This window comes from Lissotriton vulgaris, chromosome 10, assembly GCF_964263255.1.
Source record: "Lissotriton vulgaris chromosome 10, aLisVul1.2, whole genome shotgun sequence".
Lineage (NCBI taxonomy): Eukaryota > Metazoa > Chordata > Amphibia > Caudata > Salamandridae > Lissotriton > Lissotriton vulgaris.
The window spans coordinates 428,621,496-428,630,334 of NC_141698.1; positions in this window are offsets into that span (position 1 = coordinate 428,621,496).

Below are 8,839 nucleotides of genomic sequence, written 5' to 3' on the forward strand. Positions count from 1 at the left end.
CGCTCCAGGCCCGTGCAAGCAAGGATACTGGTGCAGGGGCTACAGCTGAAAAGAGCGTGAGCCCCGTATACAGGAGACAGGGGTCAAGACCCCACCCCCAGCTGCACTACAGGAAAAGCGACTCTACAAAGCGGCTCCTCCGGTTCTGGCAACTCTCCAGTATAGCGCCTGCAGCAGTCCCCTCCCACACATGACAAGCAACAATGACACACATTTAAGTACAGACGGCGACCCACAGGCCCTGCCACACCCGCAGCACAAGAAGTGATGGCCGGAATGCCTCTTGTACCAGCTCTGTGCCGCAGTCGCGCCATATGCAATTCTGCCAAAACACACATCGAGGCATCCCCCACCCACCTATGCACGTTCACAGCGCTCACACACTCCCCGCGCCTCGGGCGCGTCCAGCACCTCACACTCGCTGCTGAGGTCTGCGGCTGCTAGTGTTTGCTTCACAGGGTTCGTGTCCTGGCAGCTCAGCATGCTTCTACTGCAGCAGGACCAGATCTGGTGTGCACAAGGTGAAACCCATGTGTAGGGAGGGGCACAGTAAATCTGTTCACGCCCCGGAAGACAGAAGAGTATTGGGGGGAGGGGAGGCAGTCGTCTCATTTTTCGATTGCTAAAAGTGACTACTACTGCTTGCTGACAGTCAGGCTCAAATGTGGGTTAAGGGAAGAATTCATGTTAATCAAGAGTTCAAAAGAAAAGGAGTTAATCTTACGGAACAAGCCCGTGCTGTGACTCATTATTCCTGATAAACAACTCACAATCCTTCGCTTTCTAGGCATACTCAATCTTGGTGAAAAAAGCTATGTCCCCGACACACCTGTAAAAGAATTAGGGCTTAGTCTGTAAAAATACGTTTAAACAGCAAAATTCAGAACAGGGTGCAGTGTGTGCGACGCGTACAGTCACATGTATTTTTCTCCGAGTATTCATTAAGCACATACAAATGATGGAAAAATGTATATGAGCCCGGTACTCCTTGCACGGTCGTATGGGGTAACAATAACTGTCCAAGGTTTTCTCACCTTTGCAAACCATGAAGACGATACGCAATAGGAGAGCGCGCATGGCAGACACAAACCACCGATACTGGACTTCGCCGCCCGTGAGCAAGGCGAGCACGACCCACGTCACGTTACTGGACTACGTCATTTGACAATCGACCCATCGGGAGCACCTGTAGCAGACGACTGTACTCATCTCCCGCACTGAGAAATGTTCGTGGACGTTGTATACAGAAGTTCAAGCGTTCAATGACGCTATCTGACCTACGTGAGGACAGTGTGATAGGCTGTAGCGACACAGAGAGAGAGGAACCAACAGGGATAAGGCGTGAAACAGAACTGAAACTTTACGTTAGCGTAAATTGTGCTGACACTTTTGTAGATCTGCCTTTCTGTTCCACTAGCTGATGTTCGAGTTGACAACTGCTGTTTTATGAACTACTACCCTAGTGACCGACGTACGTGACGTATTCACAGACATTGGTTGGCACATTTTTTTAGCTAAAATTCATGTGTATATTTTCAACAGACAACAAGTCAGGTCCCGGGCCGGCAGCCAATCACAGCGCGGCCCGGGGAATGACGTCACGGGGTGTCCCGGGCCGGCAGCCAATCACAGCGCGGCCCGGGACACACGGCAAAAAGGGGCGGGGCTTAAAAAAAGAGTCAGAAACGCCCACGATTCGCGTTCTGACCGGGAAAGAGTGATGGACAACCGTGTCTTCCAATGGCTAGCCTCCATTTATGGAGCTAGCCAATGGAAGAAGGGGAGTGTTCAAGTCCCCCTTAGTGTAAACAAAAGCTTTCGCCATGGGCGTAGCACCTGCGGTGCTACGGCCAAGGTCGAAACCTAAAAAGGTGACAGAGGACAGCCCTGACGAACTCCACGCTGAAGCTTCAATGGAGAAGTGAGGTGACCATTGACGAGAACGGAGGCCTTGGGCATAGAATATATCAAAGAAATATAGGAGATAAATTTAGGACTGAAGCCATGCCATTTCAAGGAAGCCATGAGAAAAGACCAGTCAACCCGATCAAAGGCTTTCTCAGCATCGACTGAAATGGCTGCAATGGGAATTGATAGTGAGGGGGCCTTACTTAAAACATTAAGGAAGAGTCGGGAGTTGTCCGAAGTAAGGCGGCCCTTAACAAAACCACATTGCTCTCTTCCGATGAGATGTGGCAGGAGCGGGTCGAGGCGAAGAGCTAGTAATTTTACAAAAATCTTATAGTCCACATTAACTAAAGATATAGGTCGATAGTTCTTACAAAACTTAGGGTCTCTACCTTCTTTAGGGATAAGGCATATAGTAGCGTCCTGAAATGAGCCTTGGGCCAGTCCAGTAGAACAAAAAGACTGAAAAAGAGAGAGAAGTTTGGGTAAGAGGAGATCGGAAAAATGTAGGTAAAATTCAACTGGAAAGCCATCAGGTCCTGGAGTCTTGCCTTTAGTGAGAGAGGATAAAGCAGTGGATAACTCAGAAATAGTGAGATCAGTATCAACGGCCGAAAAATTAAGGTGGGAGGTATCTGGTTGAGGTAGGTTATCAAAATAAGATTGAATAAGCTCTGGGGTGGGGGGGTTCTCAGGTGTATATAAAGATTCATAAAAAGAGTGAAATTGTTCCAGAATGTCTGCATCTGTATGTAGAAGAACATTAGAGGGGGAATAGATAGAATCTATGTTAGTTCGTTCCTTACGCGATTTAAGATAGTTAGCCAGTAATTTACCTGACTTATTGCGACCTCCATAGTATCGTGCACTGCTCCGGAGAAGAAAAGAGGAGGCTGAATCCGTGGTAAGTTTGTTAAAAGCAATCTTAGCCTTAAGAAGTTCAGGAGACATATGATTAGGAGAAGAAGTATAGAATTGATGTTCCAGCGACTTAATGTGTGCAAGGGTGACTTTACGCTTTTGAAGGAACTTTTTCTTCTTTTTAGAGACAAAATCGATAATAAAACCGCGGGCTGTGGCCATGAAGGAATCCCAAAGAACATGAGGAGGGGTATCAGGCTTAGAGTTAAGTTGGAAAAATTCAGAAGCGAAAGAGCGAAAAGAGGAGGAAAAAAGAGGATCAAGAAGAAGAGAAGGGTTAAAACGCCAGCGAGAAGATTTGGGAGTAGGAGGAAGAAGATCAAATACAGTGATAATAGGGGCATGGTCAGAGATAACAATAGGTTCAATAGAAGAGGATAGAAGATGTTGAGATAGAGATGAAGATAGAAAGATGTAGTCCAGACGAGAGAAAGAAGCATGAGGAGGAGAGAAGAAGGAAAAGTCTATAACATCTGGGTGAGTGAGTCTCCAGGAGTCCACAAGATGTATCTGAGTGATAGTGCCAAGGAACTGTTTATGTGGTTTGTGAGGAGAAAAACGAACAGAAGATCTGCGATCTAAAAAGGGATCAATGATCTGATTACAGTCTCCACCTAACAGGAAGGAATCATCTTTGTATTGAACACATTTTGCTGTAATGGAGGGCCAAAAAGAGGAGTCAAAGCATGTAGGGCCATAAACATTGAACACAGTAATTGGGATAGCATTAATGAGTAGTTTAGCCAAAATCCAACGTCCCTCATCATCCTTTTCTTCTAGTAATACTTTACATTGAAGACGTTTATGAATCAAAATAGCAACCCCGTTCTTTTTTTGAGAAGCAGGGGAGAATAAAACAGTTCCAACCCACAATCTCTTTAGTTTTAAGGATTCAATATCTGAAAGGTGGGTTTCTTGAATAAGAACAATATCAGGATTGTAAGAGGATAGGTGTGAGAGTACTCTTTGCCATTTGATAGGATGATTAAATCCTTTCACATTCCATGAAACAACTTTGAAGGTGAAAGAGTAGTAAACTGATCAAAATTGAAAAATGCAAAAACATACTGTACATTTAGTAATTCAAACTTTAGAGAGGTAATAACCATAAAGATCATCAAAAAGGTAGAAGGAAGAATAGGTAGAGGATGAAAAAGAAAAAGAAAAGGGAAAAGGGAGAGGGGTAGGGAAAGGGAAAGAAGATCAGCAAAGGAAGGAGAAGGAAGAAAAGAGAGAAGGCATAGAAGACAGTACAAATCCAAAGGGATGACTGTATTGAACATACCTGGAAGGGGAAGTACACACAGGGGGAAGGTGGGGAGGTGGTTATGCGTTACAAGACGGATGGACCAGGATCAGGAGCAGAACCACACCGAGACCGCACAAAAAGGAACAAAGGATGGAACAAAATGGTGAAGGGAACGTCCGATACATATCCGTCTGGGGAAAAAAGGAAAAATTGTTAACATACGGAACATGCGACATAAATTATAGATCCAGAAATTAGAAAGAGAAAGTAATTATATATAAGATACGCAAGAAAGAGATATGAAGAAAGAAGATAAGCAAGATGAGAAGATTAAGATTAAGATAAGGAGTATAGAGAGGTACATGAAGTCAGAGAAACACTACTAGAAAACAAGACATGGAGACAACAAAAGCCAAATTTCAGCCACTGTTCGGAGTAGAGGAGGAGGCGTCCATCCCTTCTTCACTCTGTAAAAGGAGAAAATTCCGCAGTTCCCCAGGATCTTGAAATGACCAAGTCTTATTCCGATAAGTGACTCTGAGAGTACAAGGGTGAAACAGGCCATATCTTGCTCCCAGGGAGCGTAGAGAAGGACGCATAGCTAGAAACTCATTACGTCTGGAGGCAGTGACATTAGAGACATCTTGAGATAAGTAAACTCGTTGACCTTGCCAAGTCACTTGTTTTTTGTTCTTTGCTGCTGAAAGAATCAAAAGGAGATCTGTGTACTTCAAAAATAGGATGATGACTCCACGAGGCTTAGAAGAAGAATCTGTTCTTGCACCTAATCTATGGGCTCTCTGTATACTGATGGATGTAGAGAGGGGCAAGTCCAAAAGTTTCAGCAGGAAGGGGGTAAAGAAAGTCACTGGATTGTCACCCTCAAGATTTTCCGGCAAATTGTAAATACGGAGGTTGTTCCTCCTATTGCGATTTTCCAAATCTTCTGTATGCTTTTGTAGAGAAAGGACAGTCTTTTCTAATGCAACAATACGTTGCGTGTTGGATTGAAGCTCAGGGATGTGTAGCTCAACAGTAGAAAGTCGGGCATCCATGGACTCCCACTTGTCCTTCAAAAGCTGCATATCCGTACTTGTCTTTTCAACAAAGGGACGCATTGCTCGCAGCTCCTCCAAAATTTGATCAGTAGGAGAGGTTGAAGGGTTATCTTCCGGTGTAGGAGAATTTTGTTTAAGACGCTTGCCCGATGGAGCAGGTGGAGAGGGCTTACTAGCAGATGGGTGAGCCGAAGATGTTTTTTGAGAAGACATTTTTGTAGAGTAATTCGATTTAGGTGTACCAGATGAAGAACCCACCGAAGTATTCACAGAGGATGTAAAGACAAATTGAGGTTTACGTAGTCTCACCATAGAAATGTCTTCTTGTGCCAATAACTAATCTCGATTCCCTGAGAGGTGAAGCGCCATAAGATACAAGACGTTCCCAAAAATACAGCAGATGAAGAGGAGAAAGTGGAGCTATCTCCTGAGGAAGCGCTTGTAAATTGTAGAAGAGAGCGTCAGGGAATTGGAGTGAGAATATGCTGGCAACTGAAAGAGAGAGGGTGGTGCGTCATGAAGCAGCTGAGGCGTAAAGAAATGCACAGAAAAGTCCCAAAAAATTTGCAAAACGCTATGAGGAGGAGCATTAGGAATAGCGCTGAGATTTGAAAGACGTCCAAAAAAGAAAAAGCGGGTCTCAGAGATGAAACGCTACGTCAATGCGCTTGAGCAAATCTGCCTCAGTGTAGAAAAAAGAAGATAAACGTAGCAGAGAGTCACCACATAATTAATTTGCTCACCCCCAAAGTCGGCACTGTCAGGGTCGTTGGTGTCCAGTGACACATCGTGTTGTGGCGAATTATGAAGTTAGAGGTCCGGGAGTTGAGGAGACCTCAAAATGGCGGCTCCGTGAGGAGCGGCAGAAACATCGCGGAGACGGGTGAAAACGGCACTTCGAGAGCCGCAAAGCCGCTCCGCTCGCTCCCCCGAGGCTCCGTCAGTCGAATTCGGCAGCGGGGCTCAAGGACGTTCCCGTTCACATGGGGAAATACGTTGCGAGGCTTGACGGTGTAGCGGAGCTCCGCACCTAGCCGGCCATCTTGCGCGGCACCCAAGCCACGCCCCCCCCCTTAGATAGTTTTCTAATTCAGGATCTGAGTTCAGTTTTTGATTCACGCTATGATCCATGATATATTTGACAAAGATCAGGGTTTCTTATCCGGGGACCTGCCTCCACATGAGATTTTGGGTTGGGGGGCCCGTTCTAAGAAAGACCGTTGTGCTGGATGCTTTATTTTGGCGACTATAGCAGAAAATTCATTTAGGCATCATCAATCAGTATTGTTTTTTATTCAGGGTGGAGGATAACCAGTTCTAGTCAACTATTTGAGGAATTGAGGGTTTGGAGAGCCAGCAGCTGCAGCCCCGAGATTTGCTCAGTAATATTGTGACTGAATATTTAGGTAGAGCGCGACTAATTCTGCAAGAGCCTATCACGTTTCTTAGCAGTGTGGTTGGTAGCTGTTGACAGGCTCTGCCTAGCCAAATGGATGCCTTTCTCTGATTGATTCAGATTGTATTCCTCTGCTATTAAGAACACTGTGGCGTACTTCTCAGCCATGTATGATACCACTAATCACCAGTCTGTGAAGACTCTCTTCTTTGGCAGACCCAGCTTTGCAAAAGCTGCTGAAGACCAGGTTACTATTGTAGCTTCAAGGGGATATCCTGGTAAAAATTCAACTGCATCTATGCTCGAAGAGGACAGATGTCTCAAATCTTTCTGCCTGGCGAAGAGTCTCAGGATGTTATGCCTATTTAAAGATGTCGCTACTGCTCAGGGATTTGTATTGAGGTTGAAATACAGTGTTATTCTTTTGAGCACATTTCCATATCAAAGAGCATTTGAAGAGTGCCAACATGTGATAGGGAGTTGCCCTCTGGACGGCTGTATGGCTGTGCTATAACTATTGGAGCTTGGGTTGAGCCATTTGAGGCAGTCACATGTTGCACATTTTTCCTGCAAGGTAGACCGGATGATTCTGGTGACAGTGATTGAATATCCGTGGAGACAGTTGGCACATTGTTGGGTTAAGGTTTCAAATTAGTGAGCGTAGGTACTAAATGTTTTATGCCTTCAGATGATTGGGGATTTGGAGAGAGTTGTAAATGGTGTTATGCCCTATTGAAAGACGAGGTAGCCATTGTACAAGAGGCATGCTTCTCTTGCAATTATTGAGTATGATATGTTTTGATGTGAAATTGATCGACAGCAATGGAAAGATTATAGATTCTTGAAATTCTGTGTCTGCAGATGATCTTCATTTTTGTTTTAAAACGGGGAAGAATTTAGCAAGAGTTTCTTTGACCCTCAGAACTTCCGTATTTTGCTCCCTTTTTTTGTTTTGTTTTCTTACTTCTTTCTGTTTTCTTTGTGAGCAAATAGTGGTGTTCATGGGCAAATATGAGATTGTCTTTTGCCTGAGAAGCTCAATGATTCAGGTAATGATGAGACTTTTATGTGTGGTACAGACTTTGTGATGCTGAGTGATTTGCACCTACTTCTGTCTGTGTGGACCTCATTTTTGTGAACTTCTGCTGTCACCACACATTTGTTAGAACTTGAGGCTCAATTGAGGGTAGTTGAGAAGGTTTTGTGATAGACCTACGGGCTCCAATCATGGGTAATGTGCGTCAGTTGTTAATGGGAGGAAATGAACGTTAATAGATTTTACTTCTTTGACCAAGAAGGACACAATAGAGGGACATTCTTGGAATTTTTCTACTATGGGGCTGCATTCACAGTTTCTGTTCTGGATCTGATTGTGTATAGGTGAGGGCTTGTTGGAATCATCAAGCAATTCTTTTATCGTGAGGTGCAAATGCTGCGTGTGCAAGCGTGTGTTGATAGTATCTGTGTATTGCGATAGCAACTCCAATAGAGAAAGTGGAATGTCAAATTTGTTCTACTGAAATTCGATTGCTTTTAATGTAGTATCCAAGGTTTGAAACTGGAGGATTCGCATGTCTTTCTCCAGGAACCTGATGTGCTCACTAGGTCTTTGTGTTCCTTCTGCATGATTAAAATGAGTAAGATGGTTACAAGCATTCAGTTTCACTGTCATTTTTAGATTGTTGGAGTGTGCAACCTTTAAGGGGTGTCTCGTTTGCTGTATTGGGCCCGGCATTTGATGCACTTGCAGGCAGTGGCATGTTGAAGAAGCATAGAGTGTGCTTATTTACAGTTTCAGAGGTTAGAGGTGCAGAGGAGAGTATATTTGTTACGGGAAATAAGGCCACGATCTGTTCTGCAGCCATTAAGGGCTCCCTATTCTTTGCAGACCAGGCCCTGATTCATATTGGCAGACATTTTGAACTGGACGACAGTGTGGTGATGTTTTCCTCTTTGTTTGCCTTCTTGGTTCCGAGATTCCTTGCTCTCCCAACTATTGCTTCTCCCAGAATGATGTTGGGCAGAGCCTAAAGCTGGTAGAGGGCTTCTCACCAGGGCAAGGTTCTTCACAAAGTTCCTTGCATCTGTAGGCTCACAATGTCTGTAGTAGGAGTGAGGTTCCGTGACGATTTGAACCCGTGTTTTCAACATTGTCGTAAACTCATAATTTTGGTACCAGTGAACCGCAAATGATCCATTTAGCATATCCTGGTGTTTTCGCTATGCTACGAGCAAGAGCACTCTTGTTATAATCACATTTCCGATTCGCCCATGGCATCCATTTTAGATTATGGCAGCCATTTTGTA